We start from the raw sequence: 27430 nt of genomic DNA, 5'->3' as shown, positions 1-27430 counted from the left end.
AACATGAGTGTCAGATCCAGCTCCCTAAATGCCTCCCTCCTGGAAAAGCAACTACATTTCTGCAAAAATTAGAGGAGAGGGAGAGGGAGAGGGAGAGGGAGAGGGAGAGGGAGAAGGAGAGAAAAGAAGAAAAGAGAAGAGAAGAGAAGAGAAGAGAAGAGAAGAGAAGAGAAGAGAAGAGAAGAGAAGAGAAGAGAAGAGAAGAGAAGAGAAGAGAAGAGAAGAGAAGAGAAGAGAAGAGAAGAGAAGAGAAGAGAAGAGAAGAGAAGAAAAGAGAAAAGAAAAGAAAAGAAAAGAAAAGAAAAGAAAAGAAAAGAAAAGAAAAGAAAAGAAAAGAAAAGAAAAGAAAAGAAAAGAAAAGAAAAGAAAAGAAAAGAAAAGAAAAGAAAAGAAAAGAGCCATTTCTCCTACCCACCTTCTTTTCTGTGCAAACCAGAATGCAATCATTCTCCCAAGCTTTCCCCACTTCCACCTCCTTGGGCTGAGCTAGGAATAATTTGATCTCCTGCTCTCAGCATCACTTTTAAGAGACCATCTCTGAAGAAACAATCCTGCCCAACAACAATTATGCTTTCAAATTAATAGTTGCTTGTTACTGGATCCTGATGTACTTCATCGAATTTCGGTGCTGTTCCCTGTAGTCTGACTGAAGATGTGTGTGGCTGACATTTGTCAGGGAAGTTGCAGGGAGGGCTGATCCTGCCTTGGGGCAAGAAAATAAACAAGACAATCTCCTGAGGCCCCCTCAAGCCCTGTGCTCCCTCCTTGCAGGAGTCATACACGTGCTTTGCCAAGCTCTTTGTATTTAACAAGAGAGAAGAAAAAGCCCTGTCATATGACAGTGAAACGGCACTGCTACAAAGCTGAGAAAACATCCTTCTTCAGTAGAAATGAAGAAGAAAAATGCAGCTGTCTGTATTTCAAAGTTTTTATGGACACTGGAAGGTGGTCTCCTTTCTATCCTCATGTGATCCAAAATCTGAAGCTGTTTAAATGAGAAACTTAAGAAAGTTATAACAGGGGAAAATATTTTACTCATTTGCCCCACCCCCCTTTTTTTTTGGACATAAATTCAGTTTGGGTACAATACGCATGAAGAACCTTAATACTCTCTTTCCCTCTCATCTACATTCAAAAAAAGGAAAACATTTAGGGATGGAGCCAGAGCATGATCTTGATTAATACATCCAGATGTAATGCTGAAGTAAATCTTATGCTATAAATACAACTACTTTGGGCTCCCATTGGTGTAACAGATAGAAATCTAACGCAGGAGCTCCAAAAAATTCTCCTGCACCTTCCAAGGCTCAGTCAGGCCCACATGCAAAGTCCAAAATAAATTGAATTTACTGGAAAATCCCCAAGATTATGTCTAGAGTGATTCCAAGACTTTTCTGTTTTCCAATTCAAATGAGCCCTATTACACATCGGGAATGTCTGGAGGAGAAATACAGCCTATTTCATAAAGCCTTATTATATATTTTAATGCACACAAGGTAAACATGAAAATGTCTCTTGGGCATTTTGTTGTTTCGGTTTTATAATTCCATGTGCTCTTTAGTTACTTATGAGAATTTAAAAAACAAAAACAAAAAATAAAAATAATAAAAAAACCCCACACACTTATTTTTTCTCTGCAAGGGCTACATCTGCCACGTCAGACCATGTACTTCATGGGTGTGTTTTAGTCATTTGGTTAGGTTTGATCTGACAAAAGCATAACGAATTGGGATGAGTCAAATAACGTCATTCAGGAAACAACCCCCAACCCAGGTGGCAATAAGCTTGCTGTAGGCAGCCATCCGCCCCAAAACTGATGTTAAAAACTTTCTTTCCGGGCTTCGCATAGCCTCCAACATCATCAGTAATGAGTTCCCCTGGGCTTTGCTTCCATCACCAGTGGACATCCAGAGCCACATATATATTTGTGTCACCTTTGCACCTAAGATGGGCAGTGCAAGCAGAAAATCTGTTGAAGAGATTTGTGTTTCAGGGGCCCAGTTCCTCCTTCACACAATGCAGGGAAAAACACTCAGCTTCCAGAGAGATACCAGAAACAAAGTACATGTTCCTCAAGCACTGCATTAGTGATAATAAAACATGCACGTTAGTCAGTTACTGTCATAGTGCCCTGCATGCATCAGCAGGCTCTAATCACCTTGACAAGCCTCACCTGGGCCACCAGCCCTTCTCCCAGGGCTGTATTTAAGCTCAGGCCCTTGCCCCCACTCCTTTTTTGGAGCAGTGCTGTGTTTGTGCTGTGCCTTGCTCCTTGCTCTCTGCAGCCTGACTGCCTGCTGTGGTCTTGGCGCTTCCTCACCCTTGTGGACTTACCTGGTGGTCTGCAGGTCCTGCTCTGCTTTCTGTGCTTAGGTGGCTCCAGCTCAGCTCCTTCTGCAGAGCATCCTGCTTGCTGTACCCAGCAGGTATATTTTGTGGTGCTTCCTGGTGCTCCTGTAACTGTTTGCTCGGACGGAAAGCGTCATGGCATCGCAGGAGCAGGTATGTGAACCCGTGGAGATTTAAATGATGGATAGGAAAACACCCTGACCTCCAGGAGGTGTCCTTTCCATGTGCAGTGTGAGAGATCCCTGTGGGTGTGGATCTCCACAAAGCCATGGTGAAAAACAGGGATGAACAGCAGCAGTCCCCTGAGCTAAGAAAGTGGTATTTTAATGCTTTCCTGGCACTGAACTGGGCACGGGGTGATGCTGCTGTGTCTTGGTACTGCTGGAGGCTGGTGACCTTCTAACAGGTTCGCTTTTTAGTGGCAGTCACATAGCATAGATAGCTTCCTAAATGCAAAGCAATACCCCTTTCTTTAAGGGGCAGAGAGGTGCAGTGCCGCAGCGCTCAAACATCTGTTTCATTTTTGCATTTTCAATTCTAGCTCAGATAATGGGAGCTTTCACACAGGAAAGAAAAAACAGCAAGAGTCCCCATTATTTACCAATCTATAGAGGTATAAATCACAGAGCTGGTAAAGCCCTATTCCTGTGTGATTTGGGTTTTATGGGTTATTAGTGTAACTGGCTTGTGATGCTCTTCTTTTCACATACAAATGGCAACGCTTCATTTATTGTGGGTGGGATTGATTCCCCTCCCAAGGGGTCCCCATTGAACCTAGCATTATTTGCACCAAGCCTGGGAAGAGAGGTGTGATTTCTTTAGTCCTGTAAAACCATTCTTTAAGGCTTGGCTTTGTGTTCTCCACTGCAGAGCTCCCTCGCAGGCTGATAGTTACTGTGGCACTAGCGGCTGCACTAGGAGCTAAAGGGCTTGTGGAGGTGGGAAAGCTAAATATCACTGCCCATGATGTGCCTGCTTAGTTGTACTGAAGTTAATGCTACAGGCAGTGCTGCCTAGTCTATGATTTGTAAGGGAGTTTCAGGGTACATTGGCAATATAAAGAATAACTCTTCTAAGAAGTAAGGATTTCTTTTAGCTCCTTTAAATGTCTCTGAGTGAGCTGAAGTCCTGCAGCATGAATTCTTTGCTTTTTTTTTTTTTTTTTTTTTTTTTTTTTTTTTTTGCAAGTGGTTGGGAACCTCAGGGCCTGCCTCTGCTGCCAGTGAATGGCTGCACTGTGGCACTGCAGGGTGCTGCTCACCTCTGCGGCAGGTCCCTGGGGGTCTGTAGGTGTGTTGCTGCTCAGAGCTTGGTGTGTTCAGGCAGGGATTACACCTGGTTGTGCAGACTGCCTACTCCAGTACTCGTGGGAAGGTGCTGTTAAAGCTCTTCAGGGTTATCTGCTTAGGATTATTATTTTGCTCTTTCACCTTGGTAGGTTACAGGACATCTGATGTTCTTGGGTCTAGTGTAGGGATGCACTGTAGTTTCGTGTAACCTGAAGCCTCACGTATATGATGTAAGATCCCTAAGTGATTGCTTACTTAATAAATTTGTGCAGCTGTTCAGCATATGGATTTTCTCTTGTGTTCTTCTAGAAAAGGATAAATTGAATAGCTTCCAAAAACCTGCACTGCAAACTCTGTCTTACTTTAAAAAGCAGATCTAAAAGGGAGAATTTTGTCAATAATGTTCTCTGCAGTGGATTCTCATTGAAGATGCTTAAAGGTCTTCCCAGATAACTTTTTCAGTGTGAAACAGTGACAGATAAGGTAAATAAGAGGATAAGTTATAGGAGCAGTGAGAGGGGCAGGAAGGAAGCTGCAGGAGAGGAAAGAGCGATGATTTGTCTTCAGTTGAGTCAGTTCTGATGCAGCTTTGATGCTTTTCACTCCCCCACAAGGGGAACGGCAAGGGCTGCAAATATAAATATTCATTTTCCTTCTCCAATAAAACTGTCACTGGACAAACCAATCTCAGGAAAAAAACTGCTGTTTTCCAGGTGGGGAAGCAGCTCTGTGGTATGAACCTTGTCCTGAGAATCAGGCAATGAAGTTTTTTTTTTTTTTTTTTTTTTTTTTTTGAGTAGAGTTGGCCATACAATGCATGTAGATTATAACATCCTGCTGAGCAGCAGTGAAGCTGCACAAGCTGGTGATTTTGCAAAGTGGACAGCAAAACTGAGGGTACTGGGGGCATAAAGTTGGCAAATAATTGCACTTCTGGCGTGTTTCATAGCAACACCAAAGATCCTCTGGTTTTATAGTCAGTGTGGATTATGCATAGGTGTGCTCTATAGTTGGTGAAGAATTGCACCCGAGAACAGAGTGAGCAGGCATGTCATAGCCAAAAATAGTTAGTGGACTTCTTTACTTGCTGTGGTCTTCTATATTGGTAGTCAATGTTTTCACTGATCCCTCCTGAAAGCCTGTCCTTGATGAAGGTGTTAAACTAAAACACAGTCCTACAAAGCTGATGACTCCTTCCTACCCAGTTTGGCCAGGGGATGAGTCTTCCTTCCCATCACTGCCTGTCTCAGAACAGCCACCAGTTAATCCACGTTTCTTCTGAAACACAAGATGCAGGTTGATGTGACCATGCCAGCACCTTCTTCATCTTCCACTTGGATTTCCTCCTGCATTTTGCTGTAATCTCAGTCAAGTAGGGATGTCTTTCTTCTGCCAGCAAAGTACCGTCAGCTCATTCTGTGCTCGGCGGTGAGTTAACATGTTATTCACTAAACTCTTCAAGTCAAAAGCAGCAGTGAAAAAAGTTCCCACACTGCACTCACGCTTCTGCACATACTGACTGTGTTGATTTTTACTTACTGCACATGGCTCTGCTTTGGCATGAGGCATCTTGGTTCCTGCTGACTGGCTTGAGACTGCATGGGCTTGGAGAAAGATGTTTTCAATGGCCTCTCCTACACTGCAGTTAGAAGGGCAAGGTAAACACACCAAGGAATTTTCCTTTCCATTGATTTTTTTTTTTTTTTTGGACCTTATGTACATCAGTTGGAGATAGCTTTTGTGTAACCTGAAACCACTCCAGTGCTCAAGAAAAAACAAATCCTCAGCTTAAAAACACTGCATGTTATTGTGTTGGACATAGCATTCTGACTCCTACTGTGAAGGGCAAAAAGCAAAAGCTTAGCCCCCCTGCCAAGTGTCATGCTAACAAAAGCTAACACTGACAGCCCTGGAAATGAAAGCTCAGCTTATGTGGTCTGGACGATGTCAAGTTGGTCCTTCTCATGTGTGCATGCATGGAATGAGAGCCCTGACTTAGCAAGATCTCCTCTGGGGGTGAGCAGCCGTGCTAGGGAGGTGTCCATTCCCTCCCTTTGGCTCACGGCTCTGGCAGAGGCTGCAGGTCACCCTGCGGTTGGAGTTCTGCAGCATCGGGATACGAAGAGATGCTTGGAGACCTTTGGCTGGTTTCACAGCTCCCACACAGGCACTGGGTTGGATTCACAAGCAGCTCCTACTGACTTCTAGCTTTTGGTCTGAAAGTTCAAATTTTTACACCCTCTTGCAAATATTTTGTATAGAATTTCACCATTTTGGGTGAAATTCATGACAGGCAAGGGAAAACCATGCAGACTTTTTCAGTCCTCTGACGCCAAGTTAAGGATGTTCAAATACTTCATTTCTCTTAATGCAAGGATCCTTCTAATTTCCAGCCTAAACTTACTCTCCCCTCAGGCCATCATTTTTCATTTGTTCTTTTGTCACTTACATTTTATATCTGTGGTGAGGACAAATTGTAGATTTAATTAGCGTTGCTGCGAAGTTTTACACTAGGTACAGATGGAAAAACTCACTTGCAATAATCACAATATAGTTACTGCTTTCATACGATTAGCTGAAATTACATTGATTTTCCTCTTCCCATACTCTGCGTAAAAGTACCTTTTATCAACAGTATACACAAATGTTACTCTATGGGGGGTTGCTGGTGTTGCTCTGATTTAAAATAAAACAAACAAACAACGCATAATAGCTTGTTTGTAAATATGCCTTATCATTTATAACACTGCCTATTACTCCTTTGTGACAGTTTGGAACAAAACAGCTGAGGAGGACATTGAGATGTGTAAAACTACAGGAGGGAGGGAGAAGATTGATAGAGATCGATTGTTCCTATTTCCCCTGGTGCAGGAATTAGGGGGCTTCACATGAAGCCAGAAGAAGCCAGCTCCAAAATAAAGATGAAGAGGTGATTCTTCATCTCTCACACCTGAGTTAGCTCACCTCCAGGGAGCAGGGCTGCAGGCACAGCAGAGCTGTGATGGCAGCTGGGGCTTTGCAGCCCTGGTCTGCAGCAGCCTGGTTACAGCTGACACAGTAAGTTCCCCCCTTCCAGACACGCAATGAGCTTCTCTGCTTTATTACGTACGTATATCCTTCCTCTGATGCTATTCATACACGTAACTTGACTAAAAGAAAGTAAAGCCCTGAGGTTAAGAAGTGTTTTAAAGCCAGAAGACTTACAGGGGTGGATGGGAGAAATTTTAAGAGCATGAAAGCACCTCCATTGATTTCAGTAGCAGTCGGCTTTGTAAAAGTACCCAATTTACAAGTGTAAATAAATTATTTCAGCAGTGTGAATCATTGCAGTTGTATATATCGAAATTCCAACTAAAGAGGGTTCTTTTTGCTCTGACAACTTAAAAGCATTTAGAAAATACTAAAGAGCTATTGTTTGTGCTATCAGTAAAATAAAGAAAACAAAGTTTACTGAAGCTATTCCAAGGTTAACTCTTGCTAGCAACATGTCATTGTTCCCACATTTTTCCTAACTAAGCTTGACTTGAAAATGCCAGAAAATCCCTTTTCTTCCCAGTACAAGCCTGTTCCTGCAGTCCTGCTGTTAGGCAGGGGCTTGTGCAAGTGCCATTCCTCTCATCCCACCTTCGATGTCGTTGTGTCAGTGCTGGCTCACAGTCTGATGTTGCATGACTTAGGGCAGAAAGCCTTTAAGTATTCAAGGAGAAAAGTGTTGATCCTCCACCAGACATGGAGAGAGACGGATAGGATGCTCCTAGGCATATCTCATCATTTGGTGCTCAGGAAAGAAAAAGGGAAGGAAAAAACAAAGATTTCTGTACTGATGGTTTTCTGCAAGTGGACTTTCTCACAGCCCTGCTTCCTTTGCTAAATCTTCTCTGGGGCAGAGAAAGGGCAAGTTAACTCAGTAGTTTATTCTCCTAGTAAAATAAAATCACACAGTGTTTCTGGTTTACACCAGTACAGTCTTGTTGGCTTCTTCTAGAAACTCCCACTTTCTCTGCAGAGAGCTCAGTCCCAGCTCTGGCTTTGTAAATAGAGAAATATAGCTTTGGTGCAAATGCTTGTGAGCCTCTGCTGCTTCATATACAGCTTTGGAGGTCTGGTTAATGCTCCAAAGCACAGCATCAAGACCAGTGTAAACTGCGTGGTTAATGGCTGGTAGTAGAATATATGCTGGTATTTTATTTTATGAAGGATTGCTGGAGTGGGAAGTAGGATGGAGAAATGGAATTAATGTGTGTGCTCCAGTGCTAAGGGATGGCTGTGACTGAGGAAGCTTCCGTGAGTGAGGAAATGGCCTTCTTCACTCATCGCTGGCCTTTCTCTGGCCAGGTAAACTCAATTACTTGAAGATAATGAAGTCCAACTCTGGAAGCAATTATATGGGTTCAGTTCTCATTGAATAGATTGAGAATTGTTTCTGAAAAATCCTTTGGGAATCTAGAACTGGCATTTTCAGGGCAATGTAATAGCTGGCCTTTCCAGTTGGTATCGGTGGCACATTGGTGGTATCATAATAAAGTAAGTGATAAGGTGGGTTCACAGGTGGGGATTTCTCTGGAAGTTTTATGGATTCAGTTAAGGAGGTATTGATCTACTCAGTAAATGCTGAAAACTTTGTGATTCTTCACATAGCTGCAGTTGGGAGAGCTGATGTCCAAAATATTAGATGTTTCCCTGATATGTGCTATATATTTTAGAGGCTATAGAAGTATTTGTATCTTAGTAGATTTTTCCACAGTATAGGCCAGCTTGAACATGAACTAAAGCCACAAAACAGTGTAAGGCTGTCCCAGGACTTCCTATTTTAAGACCTTTTAAGCTGCTTTTAACTGAAATTTCCTATGCTGGGAAGCTCTTGTCTGAATCCTTTTTTGAAAAGTGACTCGGCAATAAGTCAATGGAGAAACTGTTACTTTGCGAGTGTAAAGAGTGTCTTCTGGTGCTGGTGAAAGAGGTAAGCTATATATTGGAAAATGGTCTTGAAGTTTCAGGGTGACCACAGTCACGATAGCTCCACCTGACCCACAGCTGGGAGGGGGACAGCACTGTCCTGGGAAGAGGGATTCTCCATCACAACCTGTGCCCATAGCCTGGATAAGGAGCCCAACACCTTCATGGAGCAATCCTGGCTCTGCAGAGAGACCCAGCTGCTGGGCAGAGGGCAAGCGGAAGGTTTGGCACAGGGGGCACCTGTTGAGATGCAGGGGGAAGCTGGCACAGCAAGGGGGGCCCTGGAGCAGGGCTCCACAGGGGTGGAAGATTTCACTTTGGGAGAAATGGACAGTGGAAGCAAGAGGCTTATTTTTAGTATTTCTGTTGGGCTGGATCCAGAAAGCCAGATGAGGCTCGTTCTGATAGGCAAATGTGTTTTAACTGGCTTCAGCAAACCCATATGTACATCTGAGGAGTTATGTTTCCCCAAAGTAAATTCTCCTGATGTGAGCTTCCAGTCTGAAAAAGTGGTTTAGCTACAGGACCTTCTTGGTAAGCACATCTGCTCTACAAATTTGTGCAGCATCACATCTGCCAGATAATTTAGCAAAACCTGCAGAGGTCTGGGAAAGGAGGAAAAAAAAAAAAGATGGATTCATTTCTGGCTTGCACAGTGCCAACAGAGTGAACTCAGGACAAATTGTGGCTTGCAACTACCTAGAAGATACCTAGATTTTATCACCATACGTAGCTTTTATCGCCATGCACCTGGGTAGTTCTGCTGAGCAGCACATTGAGAAGATGAGTGCTAGAAGAGAGACCTGAGCTGGGATCTGAGCCTTAGGGACACCAAGGAAGATCCTGCAGCTCTCTGAGTACAGGATCACTCTGCTTTGACCTTAACCAGTGATTCATGTGTTGTTACAAGGCTTTTTTGTAAGAATCTTCATAAAGGGAAAACCTACCACAACTACCAGCACTCAAACTGTGTGCCTGAAGACCAGCTTCTTGCTGACTCCTGTCTGACCCCAGTCCTAGGGGCATCTCAGTAGCTTCTGTTCCAGCTCGTCCTTCACCAGACCGCAGCAAATTCCCTACACCTGGTGCCATATCTTGGCTCTGCAGTTCATCGGTATCTCTGAGTTAATCCCTACAATTGCCCCGTTCTCCAACCCAATCTCCAACAATAGTGCTGGCAGCTGACGAGGAGGAGGAAGAGGAAAGGTGCCATCATGGGAGCTGTAGGAGGGACTTTGGGGCAGAGCTGGAGGGAATGAGAAATAGATTGTGTTGTCAGTGCAGAGATTTCAAAGGATTTCTTGTAGAGCTGTTTCTTCTGCCATCTCTTCCCAGTTATGCACACACCCACATGCAAGTGCTCCTGTGTCACTGTTTACTACTTAGCCTGTGACAGGGAAAGTATTTCTCTCCTCCTAGGCTACAACAGCCGACAGTTAGCCTTCAGTAGCATAATGACCAGCCAGTGTGAAACTGTTAAAATTGCCTCATAAATAACTCTTAATGCACAGAGAACCAGGAGTTGTTGTTGCTCATAGATAAATTACTTGCTGCCATTATGGAGCATTAAACCATGGCTAATATGGAGGTCTCTGTAGGGGTTTCATTAAACACCAGAGGTTTCCTATAGATTTAACCATTGGGGAGCTACACAGCTCTTGCTGCTTGTCAGCTCTACTGTGTTAGAGGTTATGCACTTCTGCACAGGAGGACCAGGGATGCTAATGGACAGGAAAATACCTCCTAATGAAAAAAGGAAACAAAAAGTCCCAATATTGCTAAGATTCAGTGACAGAATATTGTTTGTAGCAAGCTTTTTGTTCTCTGTATATTTTGGAAGGTGCTTCTTTTTGCACTAAGGGGAGTGTGATTGGAATTGGATTTCTTCCAGCCAAGAAAGGAGAAGGGTACCAGTGCAGGCTCGTTTTTAACATGGTGGCTTCCAAATCTCTGCAGTTAGCTAGGTCGGAAGAGACGTGCTGTGATGTGTGATGTGTTCGTGTGTTGTCACTTGCAGATCGGAGCTCATGCAGAAATGTCTACCCATGTCCCCATCATGCCCCCACGCTGCCTGGTAGAGGCACCCTCTGCCATCTCCTCACCTACATCCCCATGACCATGCGACCCCCCTGGCCCAGGGCTTCAGCCGCTGCCTTCCTTGCACCCAACCATTGGCACTGAATGGTGTTAGAAGCCCCCAGGCTCCCTGGGATCAAGGGAGATGGGAACTGAACCCCTGTGTGGTCTGAATTCTCCACTGGTTATGGACTGCATTGCGGTGGCAGCGCTATGCCCAACGTCACTGCTCCCGGACTGGTGCAGGGCAGCTTGCAGCGTGCAAGCGGCTTGTGTGTGCTCGTGCTTGCAGAGCACGGATGCCCTCCTACAGTTAAGGCCAGAAGAACAGATGGTGCCCAGCAGATGAGATTTGGGAAGGCTTAATGACCACTATGAAAGTATTTATAGCTTCCTCTTGTAAGAAACTTTTGGTAAGCAATTACCACTGGTACTAACTGTATTTCTAAAGTGTGCTTTTCCATTTTTATGACCTTTTCTATTGCTGCTGTAATATACATAATTTTAATACTAAAATCTTTAAATCACTATTTATTTTTTTAATATGCTCAGTATTAGTGTTATGTCGAATATATGTCGTCTTTGGCAGTCTAGTGAAATTGTTCTTATTCTCAAAGCTATTGTAGCTGTCATTCACATGTAATTAATGTGACTACACCATTGATGACTCTACTGACATTAATTAGAGGTGTGAATAGGAATTCACACCCAGCAATGTTCCCCATTGGGTCTCCATTTCTCTCATTCCAACCCACTGTTTCAGCTGAGCAGTGGGTGGACAACAGCAAAGTAAAGTACATAAGCGTGATCTCATTGTGGCTCCATGAACACTGCATCCACGGGAAAACTGGGAAAACTATAGCTTTTCTTCTGTACAGTTAGTACCTGCTGGAAGTTGTACCATTTTATGGGCTGAACAATTCACTGTGCAGTGTTTAGATAACTGAATGCAAAAAGGGAGAGCTGTCGTGTTGCCAGCACAGCCCTGGTGACATCCAGCCATCCCTGTCTTTGTGTTTGTATAGGAAAATTGATGAATAAGTGAGCCTTGCTGTTGTGCCTTTCTGTGCGAGGAGAAGGTGCAGCTGTGGCTGGGATACCAGTGTTACATGGGATGAGTGCATCCACTGTCACCATCTTACAGGTGTCAGGGCACTAGCTGTCGGGAGGGGATTGGTATTGACTGGCAGATAGTCTGAATCTTATTCTATGATTGCTTAAGCTCTCTATAGACTGACCAGGTGTTCTGAGAGTTTTCAGGGGACCCATGCTCTAGCTCCAGCCACCCAAGTGAGCTGAGCTGGTCCCCACAGCAGGGTGGGAGCGCTCGTGGTGCACACCTGCCTTGGTCTGCTGGCTGGAACCTGTCCCTGCTCCCTTCAGGGCAGCAGAAAGGGCTGTGAGTCACACTGGAAAAGGAAAAAGGATTAGGATAGGACATGGCTGGGCACTGCTTAGGAGTCTCATGGTTTAAGCATAGCTTGAGCCTCTCTCTGGAATAACCAATTTGTTTCATTGATCATCCAGAGAAACACACCTTCTGGCATTTGGAGACTAAATTAGTTGATGTGATTTCTCCTTTAAACCCAAATCAGATGCTAATCCTTCAGGCACCCTGATCTTTCCAGCTTCTCTTCCATTCCATCCTCAAAGTACAGATTAAAAAGGTGAACTATTATTACTTAAACAGTTTTAAAACTCTGATCATTCTCCTGACTCCCCGTTTCTGCCTCAGCAGGATAGAAATAATGTCCACTGAGTCTGGAGCAAACCCAGCACCTTCCAATAGAAACAAGCCACATGAGATCTGATGGGAGAAGATAGAGGGAAAAATAATTAACTGTGCTACTAAGTAATCAGGAATTGTAATCCCTACCTGCAGCTGGGCTGTGTTTAGCTGATACGAGGAGGACATCATTCAGTTTAGCCAGTCCCACAGCATCCCCCAGCGTCCTGCCAAGCCCTGCCTGAGATTTTGCCCTTGGTTCCATTCCCTGGGCTGAAGGGGGCAGGATCTGGCCTGGTGGTGTTACCAACTCCAGGTGATTTTTTTTCCCCTGTTGTGAAATACTTATGTACAAAGCAGGTAAAGAGAATGTGCAGAAATACTGCAAGTCTTCAGAAATATTTTATTCTGGTATCTGCATAACACAGTCTGCCCTGGTGAGGTTATTGCAAGGAATAACTTATGAAAGAGCATTCAGTGGCCAGTTATTTTAAAGTGCTCCCAATCTTGTTTAGTTGTGATAAAGAGAATAAATAAAGAAATGCACATATTCACATCCACACAAAAGCCAAAATCACACGTGGCAGAGATAGTCAGAAACAATAAAGTCCAAGATTGAAAAACGAAAGAGAAGGACAAAGCCTTGTGGTTTAATATGAAGGAAAATATATGGCAGAATCTTTCATCTCTGACCATGTTTGCAGCAAAGTAATAAGATACATTGGCTCTGAATGGAAAAGATAAGAGACTAGGATAAACAAGCTTCAGTACAACAATCATGGGAGCTAAATTATTGCCTTGTTTTTATTACTACAGGCACAGAAAAGCAGTGGGAAGATGGAGCTGCAGGGAAAAACTCCAAGAGCCAGCGGGATGGGCTGCTAAAACTTGGGTATGTTTTTAGAAGGCTGAATGTTTGAGATTTTCCTCCTGCAAAACCACTGGAATAACGCTGCCTATGGATAGCTTGAATGCCTGGAAACAGTGGCTGTAGGTTACAGATAGTTGTACTTTAACCTGGCAGACAGCTGAGCACTGCAGAGCCAGGTGGGGGAGAGAATCACAAAAAGGTAAAACTTGTGGGTCAAGATAAAGGCAGTTTAAGGCAGGAAAGGCAGAAAAAATAATAAAATCCTAAATCCAACACACGGCACTGTACCAGCCACATCAAGTTTATCCCAGCGGAAACCAGGATGTAGATATAAATAAAAACACTGGGAAAAAGGGCTTTCCTGAAGCAAACTTGTAGATGTGTGCAGGGTCTGGAGGTTTCTTTCTCCCATGTTAATGCTAGGGAAATAGAAATTAAGCTAGAATGATGTTTTTAGGTGTAGAAGCATACTGCTGAGTTCCTGACTTTTCATGCAGTTTCCTAAAAAAGTAGGCTGATTTTTTTGACATGCTGAGCAACTTGTGAAGCCAAGTGGAAATATGGAGACTAATGGGTCACTAATGTGAGGAGGGGCGGGGATGAAAGGCACTGTATGAAAGTTGCTATCATGTGGTTGCTTTGTCTCTATTGACATCCAGACTGCCCCTGGACCTTAAGCAAGTGTAAAGATACAAGTCTTGGACAGCACTACTGGGCTTCTTGGGCTCATATATCCAGGTCTGAACTTCTAAATTTTACCTGTAATAGTTAGTCCTTCTAGCTAAGGAAGAGCTTCACCTCACTCCTAGGACATGAGTTTCTGTTTGCCTGTGTTACTTAGCTGGCTGCTGGGGGAAGAGTCAGGAAGCCCAAAGAGGCATCGGGCAGACATGCCAGGTGCAGCAGGGAGCTTTAGATTTGCAGCCAAACATTTTGGCTTTCAACCTCTTTTCATAGCACGTCAGACCAGACTTTGGCCAAAACTTCTGTGCTTTGTCCAACCCAGTTTAGGGGATGTCTGGATCCTGAGGCGACGTCCATCCATGCTCTTAATTCATTCCTGACGTGGTCTTCTTGTCTCCACACCAATCCCCAGTGCCCACTATTGTGCAAGGTCCCTGATGTTGTGTTTCCATCCACACTCAGTCTGCTAAGAGGTACCTGAGGATGCAGTTTTCTCCTTACAATAACACAACGTTTTATCTGGGTCAGGAAACTTTGCAGCCCAAATTGTGATGTAGCTGATATTGCTTTCCTGTTAGGTCACGTCTTCTGCCACGGTGACTGCAGTCTCCCAGGTTCTTTATTACAGAAGGTCTCCTTATTTACCAGGGGAGAGAGAATATGACAAATTCAGCCACATTTTGTCACAAGGAGCATGTAAAAGATTTACCTAAAGAGCAAATCTTCCTGCTTTCCCCCTTTGCCACTAGTGCATTTGAAGATCTGGCCTCTCCATCTCCCCTAGGTGGGATTGCTCAATAACAGCATCTAAGTGCTTTCAGTTTGGGCCATATTAAAATATGTGGATTAAAGCAGCATTTCAAACAGTCTGAGAAAATAATAATAATAAAAAGCTTCCAAAGGAACTACTGAAACGAAGAGAGTTCCTGGAACTGAATGCAGTTATATCAAGTGGTGCACTGGCACTGACCCATCCGGGCAGCGGTTCCCGAGGTTAGGAGCAGCCCCAGCCTCTGAGGCTGGATGGACCCTTCCTACATTTTTTTTAAAAGCAAAGCCTGCCACACCTCATGACCTGTCGTTCATGCCAGCATTATTTGATCCCAGCATCTCAACACATGTGGTTGTGGTATTTCCAGGACTTTTCCATCAGCTCATGATGCTCCTTTACCTGAGTTTCTCCTGTTTGGGCTTATGTCCACGATCTGCAGTCACTCTTCTAGGACAGGTCGGCTGGCCTCTGAAGGACAGTATAGGTAAGTGTGTAATGCTATATTTGGGTGCTAAAATTACAGCACACTTCAAAAACAAAGTGTTCTTTTTTTTTTGGCAGATTTCCTCTTTTACTGAGAGTATCATGATTTCAAGCATCTCAATTCCAAAACACTAGAGCTGAACATATTTTTTCATGTGAATTGATTGTTTCTATGACATCAAAATATTTAATTCCAGTTTTAAAAATGAAACTTTTTATTTCTTTTGAAATGGCCATTCAAGAAAAAAGCTAAGCATTTCATTGTACATCACCTCAATTTTATCAGATTGCTTCTTTTGTAAAACAAAGTTTCGTGCAGTTGACAAGCACGTTTAAATTTAAATAGCTTCTTTCAGTTTGAGATTTCTTTAATGAAAAAAAAATCCTGTGGGTTCTATTTAAAACCTGCTGTTATGTGCATTTAAGAAAAAAAATCCAACCAAAAAGTGTCATGAACCAGAATGTGTTTTATTCACCCCGACATAAATTGCAGGTATAACAATGCCCGTGAGAAACAGTGAACTGGAGAGAATTTTTCAAGCACTTCACTGTGCCAAGAAAACTGTATACTCATCAGTTACTCCTGCCACAGCTCAAGATTTCTGAAGTAGGGATATTAAACAGTTTGCAATAAAGTCCAGAGTCAGAAATCACCTCGTTTAATTCTGAATAGGAGGTGAAGACCAGGCTCTCTGAGAGGGTAACAGAGATTCCTAGACTCTGTGCAATGGCACTCTCAAAGAGGACTTTAAGGTCCTTTACAATAGCATTGGTTGCTTTCTTATGTAGAGGGATGGGGTGGGGGGGAGGGGAGGGTGACAAGAAAAGAAGTGGGTATAACCAATGCTGGAAAATGGTCTGGCTCTCAAGCGTCAGAAATTGGGGGCATAATTTCAGGGAACTCCAAATTGTGGGTGATAACACAGATCTGGAGCTTCAGTCCATGATTATCAAGCCTGCGAGGGTTTGCCTGGGAGCAAACTTCAGTTTGGAGCATCACTGTGATATGCTCCCCCAGAGTCGGGAAGGTTATTCCTCAGATGCTTCTTCCCTCAAAGACTGGCACTAAGCATCTTGACGTTAAAGAGTGTATTCGAAATATATATATTGCATACGCTGGAATGTGTATTTCTGATTAGCATAAAATCCTGATAGTTTCCCAACATTTTAAATATAGGCTCATTAAACTGTTTTGCACGTTAATGTTGTGAAGTTTGGGACACATCTTGTTTACATAGAGGAAAGTTGGATAAGGTATCCTAATTGCTTGGAGATTTCATAGTGATTCCCATCTAGACTATAAGTGCTACATACCTTTGCTCTCATTCCTGCACCTAATCATTTTGACTTCAAATGGGACTTTCTATAATTACTCTGCAGATGGGGACGTGGAGCAGGGATGACAAGATGCATCACTGGAAAAAAGTCCTGGCCAAGTCTGTAGTAAATCTTAATGCTGGCTGTGGGTGTGACAAGCTGGATTTTTGCTTGTTGACACAGTTGATTCAGGCTCATTTGTTTTCATCTTTAAACAGATTTCTAAGTTTTACCCGGACAAAAACTACTTCCAGAGGAGGGGTGAACATCAATTGTAAAGGGAAATTATTTTTAGCCAAATTCTGGAGTCTTGATATACCTCAGTTTTCACTTTCTCAGCACATTTGTTCAATTTTATTAGGTCATTTAGCAAATAATTTTAATTTTCTGCTTAGATCTGAATTTCTGAAAGTAATGTACTGATGTACAGTTAATGAGTCTGCTAATAAGCTCCAAGAAAATGTGATTTGCAAATCATTCCAGGACATAACTGTCACTCAGACCCTATGCCAATTAGCATAACCATTAGCAACTATCCCTAAGAGGTCCTTGAAATTTAAATGAGATTTCCTAAGATCCCTTTTACTAGGGACGTCGAAGATTCTGCCTCATAGGGAAAATGAAGCCTGGTAAAAAGCAATAATTCATTAAAGGCAGAGTATGTCTTTATACATAAATGCCCACCTGGGTTTCTGAGAAGCAGCAAACACTCAGTGTTTGTTTGCCCTTACAGTGATGTCAAGATGTGCCATGGCCGACTACCTCCCTAAGCTGCAAGGAGTTGCTGCTGAGACAGGAATACAGCAATAGAACATAAGGCTTTTGGTACAGGTATGAAAAAATGTTAGAAATCCAGTGGCATGTAGGGAGCGATATTTTACCCATAATGTTCTTACAGAATCTTGGTGGATTCAGTGAGCTGGTGGTCTTAGTGTCTTGGTGGATTTAATTTTCTTGCAAAACAGCTTCATAAAGTTTCTGTCAAACTGTGGCCAACGTTGCAATGCTTTTGGGTGCTGCAGGGACAAGAGCTCCTCTGGGCACAGAATTTCACCTGGCTGCAGTTCCTTCCAGATGCACATCCCAAAGGCTGTGCTCTGACAGCTCCATTCCAGAGAAAGCACTTTTGTCAAAACCTGGCTTGTCTGATCTTTCCTTCTCCTGTCTACTAGTTCGTTGGGTTCCCAGAACCAATTCTGTCACAAGTTTTAGAAAGAAGCAGGGCTTTGAAGCTTTAAGATAACAACCTGACAGAGGTCTTGCACAGCATTGCAGAGATATCTTGCTGCTGGGAACACTTTAGCCAGATCTAGCAGGCAAATACAGCACTGCAGATGGGATGCAAAAGCTTTTGACTCAGGAGGAGACTGCTTAGGTTTAGGGGCATAAAATAAAGCATGAAATTTTAGGCAACTTAAAAACCTCGCAGAGGTATTAGTGAAGTCACTCCTCTTTTAATCTTGCCTCATCTCATTTACAAAATGAGAAATCCCCATGCCTGCACCTGATTTGTCAGCTTGAGCCAGGTGGTCCCTAAAGGCTCCCCGTGTCCAGAGCTGAACTTCAAAAAAGCAGCTTCAAAATCTGCCTAGATGTGGTCCTGGGTGCCCTGCCTGAGCAAGGGGCTGGGCCAGACGGGTCCCTTCCCACCTCAACCAGTCTCTGTGAGGCCTGCTGCATTCTTATAACCCATGAGGGCATGGCCTTCATGAATTTGTCAGGCACGAAGCTGAAAGCTCTCCCTGCTTGATTTTAGCAGCAGCTGTAGGGCATGGTATGGAAGGATGGAGCTGGACCCTGATGGCAAGGGTGCAGAGGCCTGAACTCCTGGCTGCCAGCCTGACCCCAGCTCACTTTTAGCTGAGCAAGTGGACATGAAGCACAGGAATAAAGGAAACAAAGGTCTAGCAGCTGATATGGGTCATCTGGGAGAGATTCAGCCAGCTAAGCGAATGAACAAAGCAGGTAATAGGCTCGGGTAAAAGAGGGAATAAAGTTCATCAGGACCAAGGCATTGCCTGTAGCATCAAGCCAGGACCTGACTGATTAGAGAAGGCCTCAGAGAGCTTTCCAAGCTCTGTTTTCACTGTTGCTGCTGGAGCTTGAGCATCTGTGGGGAGGATATTGGCACAGCCAGATATTTGCCCTAGCTTATGTTGTCTCACCAAGGCTCTCCTGGGCAGGAGCAACCCTTCCTGAGCTGTCAGACAGCAGTTGTAGCTCACCAGACACCACAGCTCAGGCTTGTCAAGGCCCAAATGCCAGGGCTCTTTATTTAATAAGAACACCCTATGGAAATTTCTTTTTTTTTCCTGTAGCAGGCCTAGGAGGATGGTTCTTACACCATTCCCAGTTCAGGCCTTACACTATGGTTGTCATTATCTTGGACACATTGGCTGTTGATGGATGATCATTTGCCATATTTTTTTCTCTAGAAAGGAAAAGCCAAAGGCATATAAATCATATTTTCATGCAAGAGACCAGGTACAGATTTTTTGGTATTTGTCCGTAATTGCCTTCTCAGTTTTTGTTAGACAAGAAAGGATATTAACGGGATTGCGCAATGGCCAATTAGTTTTAAAGGTCTTTAGTTCCATTACTTATCTGGAATAATTTGTAATCTTCCTTTGACAAAGGCAGCCGAGGAACCCTTTTTGATAATAACACTAAATCAGGCTGCTAGAGCACATACCGATTAACATATACAAGGGATGTTACACCAAACAGAAATTCAATTTAATAGATCTCACAGTTCCAGCCATATCCCAATTATATTTCTATCCTTCTGCAGACTTTCTGTTTTACCCTCTTATCCCCATCTTCAGAGGTCTCAGCATGAATTTATCATGTTTCCTCTTGCTCTTGTTCATATGCAGCCTGCTTGCAACCTACCACTTTTTTTTTTCATTAAGTTCTCTGATCTCTTCTTTCTGTACTGATCCCTTATGATAATGCTAGCTGCAGAGATGAAGGTCATTGTGTCACCAGCAAGGTGGGAGAAGGCAAGTGCATACCTGGGCCATTGCCTACCTCCTAGAGATGCGGTAAGCGTGTTGACTTGCTGTTGGTAGGTCATTCAACAGTTAGAAGCTGTAACTGGTAGAAGACGACCAGTTCGGAAGAGGACTTCTCCTTCCACCAAATGGGTCTCAGCATCCTGGGGAGAGGTGGCAGCCCTGGGCCATGGCCCTGGGAGGACCAGTGGGCTATTCTGCAGCTCGAGCAGAACAGAAGAAATTTAAGAGCAGACCCCTTCACGCTCAGACATGGCACCAGCTATTTGCTCAAGCCCTTTCCAGTGCTGCAAGCTATAAGATCTTGAGCATTTTCTAGCTGCCAGGCTTCATCTCTGTTTTAAACGATTAGAAGGACAGATGAATACCTGTAAATTGATCTTTTGGAAGAAGTATAATATCACTACTCATACTCTAATACAAATAGGATTTTTTTATTTTTTTTTCCTTTGACTACTGGAAAGGGTTTGAGAGAAAAAAGCATTGAGAGGAACAAAGAAAGAGCACAGGTTGAAGACTCCCTAAATAGAACCAATAGTATCCCCTAATAGGAAGTAAAATCCTCATTAACGAGCTGTTATTGTGCTAAACAGTAGAGGCTGAAATCAGTTCAGAGGAGTTGAGCCACTGAAGTGCTTCTGCAGACAAAGCACGTTCTTGTGATGGGACCTGCCTGTCTCTGCCAGCTCTGAGCGCTCCTGAACTTCCTCTAGGCATAGCAGCATAAATTGGTTTTGTCAACTGAGAGTGCTGTTTTCAGTGGAGGTTTTCTCCTCTTTATGGTGTGTAGATTGCATCAGCTTTTTATATAGCGTGGGAGACAACTAAATGCTGTCCAAGCCCCATTTGGCCATAGCTGCATCATGAAAAAGAAGACATGACAACTTGGCAGCCAAAAGTGTCAGAGGAGTTTAAGTCTGTGTCTTTGTCTCTCTTTCCCATAAACCTGTGCTGGAGAGAGCAGCAATGTGACAATACCTCTGTTTCATCTTATTTCCTTTTGTTGATTTTTTTTTAATGTATTTTTTCATAAGCTGGGAAACTTTCTTAACAGCACTTCTGAATGTCACCCATCTGAATGCAATGCCACGGGGACCGAAGTCAGCTGTTGCTTCTCCCTTACTGCTAGTGAGCAGCTGCCTGAACACCCAGCATTCAGCTGGGGTTGGGTTCTGGTGCCTGCTTCATGCTGACTGCTGGCTCTTTCTGTAGGTACACAGTCAACAAAACCTGACAATTTATAAATAAATAACTAATCAAACATGAGGGAAAATGTTGAATTGGTGCATCTCTATTACTTGGTGGGCTTGGGGGTTTGTTGGTTATTGTACAGATGTATGAATTCAGAGAAATTTAAATACGTCTGTGTGCCAGTGAGCTAGCAGAGGAAATGAGGATTTAGTTTTGACTTTGAGTGCAAAATGTTTTGTTGTTGTTGTTGCTTACCTGAGGAGTGACTGGAGCATTTCTTCCCTTTGCCAACCTTCCCTGTGCCAGAGACCACTTCTGCTAGTAAGCCTGCCCTGCACAACACGTTAGTGCTGGGGGCCAGATGCCTCTTTTGGGACCCACCTCTCTCCGAGCAACCCAAGATGTGTCTGGGCACTTGAGGCCAGGTGGCCACGCAGCCAAAGCGAGCTGCTGGTGAGGAAGTGCAGTTGGAAATGGGCTTCAAGTGTCGTCCCATGCATGAGGCACCAGCTTTGCAGACAACACAAATGCCACCTCTGTGTCTTGAGAGGGAAAGCCAGCTGCAGTCTGAATGGTTTCATCTGTCCCTCTAGATGTAGCCCAGGGGCCACTGCTGGGCTGTGCTGGCCCAGGCTTCATAAGAGGCACTGTTTCTGCCCACACAGCCCTAATGGGGCAGTTTGTGGCCAACCCAGTTGCCTGACAGCACAAAGTTTATGGGGTCAAGCCTGTCTGCCATGTCTCCCTAATGATTTTTAATTCAGCAGCTGATTTCAAGCACATCTGACATCAGGTAGGAGATCTCAAAGATAACTACACTTCTGCAGGTTTCATGAAAGCAGACTTAGGTTAAAAAATATGAAAATGGAAAAGAAAAAGAATGAGTATGAAAGGGCTGACAGAAGGAAAGGCTTCTTATTCATGAGCTTAGCCCTCATAAGGCACCTAAGATCACTGCATGGCTGCAGGAAAAGCTCTGGCCAATAGTCACACTTCACAGCCATTGGCAACTCCAAACAGAAGCCCCACAACTGCAGGAACCAGGCTTTATCAGTGCCACACCTCATAAAGTTGCTTATTTTGCCCCATGCCTTGCAGGATTTACTGTCACCTGATCCACGTGTGATGCAGAGCGTTGACCTCGGAGTCATGAATCCACAGCCTCCCTTTCTACCTCTTCCATGGTGACAAGGTGGACTGATTTCCATCCAAGTGATTTAAATGAGCCACCAGGGAACCTCGATTTAAATCATCGATGTTTGCTTTTTACATTGGCAGGAAAGGCAGCTTTAATGATGTATGGTCCTACTGCTGTGGCTGAAATCTAAATTCCTGGAATATTCCAGCTAGATAATCTCTAAAGTTCATGTATTTGCCTCTGGCTAGCGAGCTGCACACACAAGGGAGTGAGTTGTTGGCAGGCTGGGCTTGGAGCTGCAGCACTTGTATTGGCAGCATGAAATAGGCAGCTCGGCACAGGGCTGCCAGGCAGGGAGGTGTGTGGGACCTCTCAGCTTCGGTGGAGCAGAGGATGAAAAGGGAGAGGGCTCCCAGCAGAGGGAAATGCAGGCAGGGCTGCAGGAGGAGGAGGGTGCGTGCCCAAGCCATGCCCACGGTGTGGAGCAGGGACCTGCAGGGGCAGAGAGCAGTCCAGATGTTCACGCAGGAGCAGGACGAGTCACGTGCAGCCTATATAAATTTTGTATTTCCAACCTGGATATGAAGGTATTCAAAGCAAAATTTCAAGTCTGGATGGATGGGCAATTAATGGGCATAAATGTGTTATGAAATGAAAAAAATGGTGTTTTTTTCATGGAAAACCTTGACATTTCTTGATACTTAATTAGTAGACAGATGGTTGATATTCAAGCTTTCTCTTTTCTGCTAGGTAGAAGACTGCTGTATACCTAGACAAACTTGCCTGAATGAGTATGTCGTTTAACCATATATTAACCAATTCTTCATCTTTGCATTTTGCAGTGGTAACTGACGTACTTTACTAGTGAAGAATCAGCTTCTCACACCTAATTGTTCCAGGTTGTACTTGGGTAGGTAGTGGAAGTCATGAATGTGAAAAGACAGCATCTTATCTTTGTGTTTTATTCACTAAATACCAGTTCATCAAAGCCCTTTGTGTAAAAGACAATGAAAGAGGGCAGTATTTCTGGTCATCTTGTGATGTGACTGTAGAAAAGATGATAGACCTTTTTTGCTCACCCTTATTTTATACCCTTGCATTGAACAGATTCCTAACCACTGGTTGAACAAGCTGAAATCAAGAAAAAATAGTTCTTTACTATTTGCAACAGTGACGGTGAGTTTATGCACTTTGTGAACATCGGTTCTGGGGGAGCCAGGTTAGTCGGTCTGACCTCCTTTTATCGGCAGGGACAAGCATGGGGCATCCTGATGGAGCGCTTTTAGCTTCAAGTCTGTAATAAATCATAGGAAGCTTACACAGTCAATGTTCTGTCTTTGACTACACATAAACTTCTTTTTTCTTCTTTTTAAAACAAAAAGTATTTATGGTTTGAAAATCCAATAGTGCTTTTGAAAAGTTGTCTTTTAATTTCACCTTTATCCCTGCTGGTGAGCATTTACAGCTGATTTATCCTCTTTCATATTTCATTTTTTCCATCCGCAAATGTGTGGATGGATGTGCTTACCATATGTGTACAACTCAGTGGGATTCCCTAGCTCTAAACCTTCAATTAATCCTAACTACTATTAGTTCTTTATTGCAGAAGACACTTTTCACACTGTCCATTATCGAAGCAGCACGCTGCACAGCTCATTGTCTCCTTTCCATTGCGTGCAGCATCCCCTGCCTTTCCAGCTCATGCCGAGATGATTAGCACCACCTGACACAACAGCTTCCTGAGGAATTCTGTGAATGCAGTGTGCTACAGAAAGCCTTGCAGTGAGGAGAAACACAAACACGCCTCACCCTCACCTTGGAAGGAGCTTGATGCCGTGTGTTTTGAAACCAAGCACTTGATAATGTGGAGTACCCTGGTCTTCTCCATCTCCTGGCCCCATCCCTGCAGCCATGGCAATAGTTTATCCTGCAAAGCGTGGGGCTGGCACTGAGCATAGTGCATGGCTCTTATCACCAACAACAGGTAATCTGAGGAGTGGGAGCCTTTTCTCTCTGCTGCTGCAGCAGTGCGGAGTGTGGTGGAACCACCAGTGCTGGTCCCCCTGCGCCGTTCCCCTCTCCTCCTCGGCTGCCTCCCCTCCTCGAGCTGTCCTTCACACAGGCACCAGCCAACAAGAGGGTAAAAAAGACTAATATTAATAATTGCATTATGAGTTCCAAAGCCAGGAAGCTTGACTGGCCTTTTTATCGCTGATATGATAATGTGGTGAGCAGAGAAGATACCATCAGAAGTTGCTTTCATCTCTAGAGATATTTAATAAACTAGATATCTATTTTGGTCTCAGCAAGGATTCTCATTGAAGGCATTCCTGAAAGTCCTAATCGCTCTGGTTCATATGTGTAGTTTGAAACTTGTTAACACCACGGTCCCCCTCCCCAGCAGGGTTCAGCAGCACAGGGCTGTAATTGTGGAGGAGCTTCAAAGAGCTCTGCTCCTGCCTCCTTGTGATGCTGAGGGAGGCTGGGCACCAGCGCTCATTTACCAAGCTACCTGTTAGCAGCAAACATAGCTATTAAAGGATATCTATTTCAAACACTGTGACCAAAGACCAGAGTAACACTTTGGCCTCTATGGCTCTTTTCATGTGTGGATCTCAAAGTGCTTTGGCGTTACTAATTTGAAGCAGAAATTTTGCTAATTAGCGTGGATGTCTGGGATGGAGGGCTGTGTTTTGCAGATCAGCTATGACATGCACAGTCCTGATTTACCATCAGATGAAGGATATCGTATGGCTTTGTTCATTTGTCTTAAAAAGCGCGGTTCACTTTGGTTACAAGGAAGGATAAGCAGCAGTGCTCTACACCATCAGGTCCCTCACAGGGGAAGCTGCATCTTAATTTTGAAACGTGTATCCAATCCCTCTCTCTCCCCAGAGTTACATGGGTGTGGAGAAGGTGAAAGATCTCTAAGTGGAGACCTGAATTTTCCCCTCTGCCATCTCTGGTGTCAGTTGCTGGCAATTTTTCTGCAGATAACTTGGGTGCTGAACCTGACCTAACAACCACAGAAAGTTTTGTGTGCTGTATGTTGAAAAAGAGGATTTTGATGAGGGAACATCTGGGGAAAGGAAAGGCAGGTCCAGCACCAGTGCTTATTACTGGGTGCTGGTGCTTACTGGGTTGTGCAGGAGCTGCACTCACTAACTGATGATGGGTTTTACAGCATGGGCCAACAGGCACTGCAGTCCCCTGCGTGCAAAGCCAGGCCTGCTGTGCAGCCTGCCCTGCCCAACAGCTCCTTACACCACTGCAGCACTTGGCAGGGCAAGGTGGAAGACAGCACGCTGCTTCTTCACCTAGAAAAACTAGTTTGTATTCCATTTCCTTGGCTTTATCCTTTGTTTTCAGCATCCGAAGCACAAGTTTGCTAAACAACACCAAGAAGATCTGCATGGGCAGCTGGGAGAAAAGAAGCCTCTGGATCAGGAGGGCTGGAGATCTTGATGGTGTTTCAAAAAATCATTATCTCTTCAAAGTCTGCCCCTGGGGAAACCAAAGCGTGAGTTTAAATGCAGTTGTGCAGCGATTCAGCTGGCAGAACTGCTGGCTTTGCTATGCCTGATTCAAATCCTTTGCTTCAATTGCTAGACCCAACAAGCAAAGCTTAACAAGTCCCCAAAAAATACAGCGGTATAATAATGAAGAATGCTGTGCAGCACTTAGCAATAGAAAAGCACGGGTAATGAGGGACTTAATTTGGAACATATCATTTGTCAGATAATTTGGAGGCGCATCTCAAAACAGTGCATAAGAATGGAGTTTGCTGCACCAGCTGAAGTCACCCCAAATGTTCTTTCTTTGTTGCAAATCTCTTTTTAAATCTAAGCCTTCAGAAAAGAACCTGGAACCAATAAATGACATAAAAGAATAAATGTTCACAACACATATTTTGGGTTTGGTTCAAACACAATATTAGAAAGCTGAATTAATTATATTTGTATCAAACCCAAATATATTTTATGAAACAATGAGGACTCTTAAATGACTAACTGCTGCCCAGAATATATTTTCCCTGAACCAAACTGGATAACTGCATATCCCTCTTAAATTGGTCAGGAGAACTGGCTGCCAAATGACAATTCTGTGCCCCATATTTATTCACCATCTGTGACTTCCACATCAATTTGCTCATTTTAAAAATCAAAACTTGATTTTTTTTTTTCTCCCCCCACCCTTCTCTTTTCCTTTCTCTGCCAGAGCTTCAGGGTAAATCCAATGCCTGATAATCAAACTATGTTGTTCTTCCTGCTGCAGAAATGGTTTCTGCTTTTGATGCATGAGGCATGGTGGAGTGGGGCTGGTTCCTCTGCAGCTCTGCTGGCTTTGTGGCATGTGCAGTAGTTAAGACTTATTTGTGCCAAGGGACATAGAATTATAGAATGGCTCAAGTTGGAAGGGACCTCAAAGCCCATCCAGTTCCAACCCCCTGCCATAAGCAGGGACACCACCCACTGCATCAGGTTGGCCAGGACCTTGTCCAGCCTGGCCTTGAGCATCTCCAGAGATGGGGCACCCACAGCATCCCTGGGCAGCCTGTGCTAGGGCCTCACCACCCTCTAAGTGAAGAATTTCCTGCTAACCTCTAGTCTAAAACTCCCATAAAAGCTCTCCATCTGTTTTAGAAGCACCCTTTAAAAACTGACAAGCTGCAATGAGGTCCCCAAGGAGCCTTCTCCTTTCCAGGTTGGTCCTGCTCCAACAGCCCCACATCCTCCTGGTGCTGGGGGCCCAGAGTTGAACTCAGGGCTCCAGGTGGGGCCTGGGGCCTCAGGAGGACTTGTTGCACCTCACTAGGTTCATGTGGGCCCACTTCTCCAGCTTGTCCAGACAGAATGTGAGGAATTCCCTCAAGTGACCTGTCTTTCCCCAAAAGAATGGTAGAGATTGTAGGAGGTAAGGAGGAAAGGGGATGAGTAGCTTTGGTTTTTTTGTGGCATCATTTACCAACCCAAAAAGCTGCTTTTGCTTAAAAAGTGCCAGTTTATGATGGATGCCACCAGCTCCTAAAAGGAGGAGAATTAGGAAAAAATGGTTCTAGGTACTAGTGATCCAACATCACTACATTCCATCTACTTCTGTTCTTGAAAAGCACATGATGTTTTATGAACAAAGTACACGTGGCACTGCATGGCAAGCCTCTAAGTACAATCCCATGGTCGCTGTCCTGCAGGCAGGGGCAAGGAGAAAGCAGGCCCTCTCTGGGAAAGGGATTAAGCCTGCAGTGTGGCATTTGCTGATTACTCTTTTTTATCTTGTAAGACAAGAAACATTGGGGCACTCAGGGACATTAATGGCAGCTAAATCTGTGACAGGAACTACAAAATGCTGAAATGCTGCTTCATGAAGAATGTAATCAGTCGATGAAAACCCCAGGCTGCTGGGAGGTCAAGGAGCCAAACCTGGTGCTGGATTTAGGGGTGATTCTGGCACCATGTAGTGTATGTGTAGTTACAAGCACTCATCAGAGTAGCCAAAGCTCAGGCTACAAAAGAATAAAAGAAACACAAAATCCTCAAAAGGAATTCCTCGTGCTCTTCTATCTC

The 27430-nt window shown here is 44.0% G+C and overlaps 1 long non-coding RNA gene across 1 annotated transcript; it reads left to right on the top strand.

The window, feature by feature from the left end:
* Positions 1-378: 378 nt before the first annotated feature.
* Positions 379-27430, top strand: LOC113839650 (uncharacterized). Its single transcript, XR_011804480.1, has 7 exons — positions 379-2502; positions 13213-13288; positions 15091-15207; positions 17257-17354; positions 22709-22776; positions 22974-23042; positions 23547-27430. It is a non-coding gene; the product is annotated as an uncharacterized lncRNA (long non-coding RNA).

This window comes from Anas platyrhynchos, chromosome 21 (genome assembly GCF_047663525.1).
Source record: "Anas platyrhynchos isolate ZD024472 breed Pekin duck chromosome 21, IASCAAS_PekinDuck_T2T, whole genome shotgun sequence".
Taxonomy (NCBI): Eukaryota; Metazoa; Chordata; class Aves; order Anseriformes; family Anatidae; genus Anas; species Anas platyrhynchos.
The sequence above is the reverse complement of the archived record's forward strand: the minus strand, read 5'-3'. Positions and strand labels throughout refer to the sequence as shown.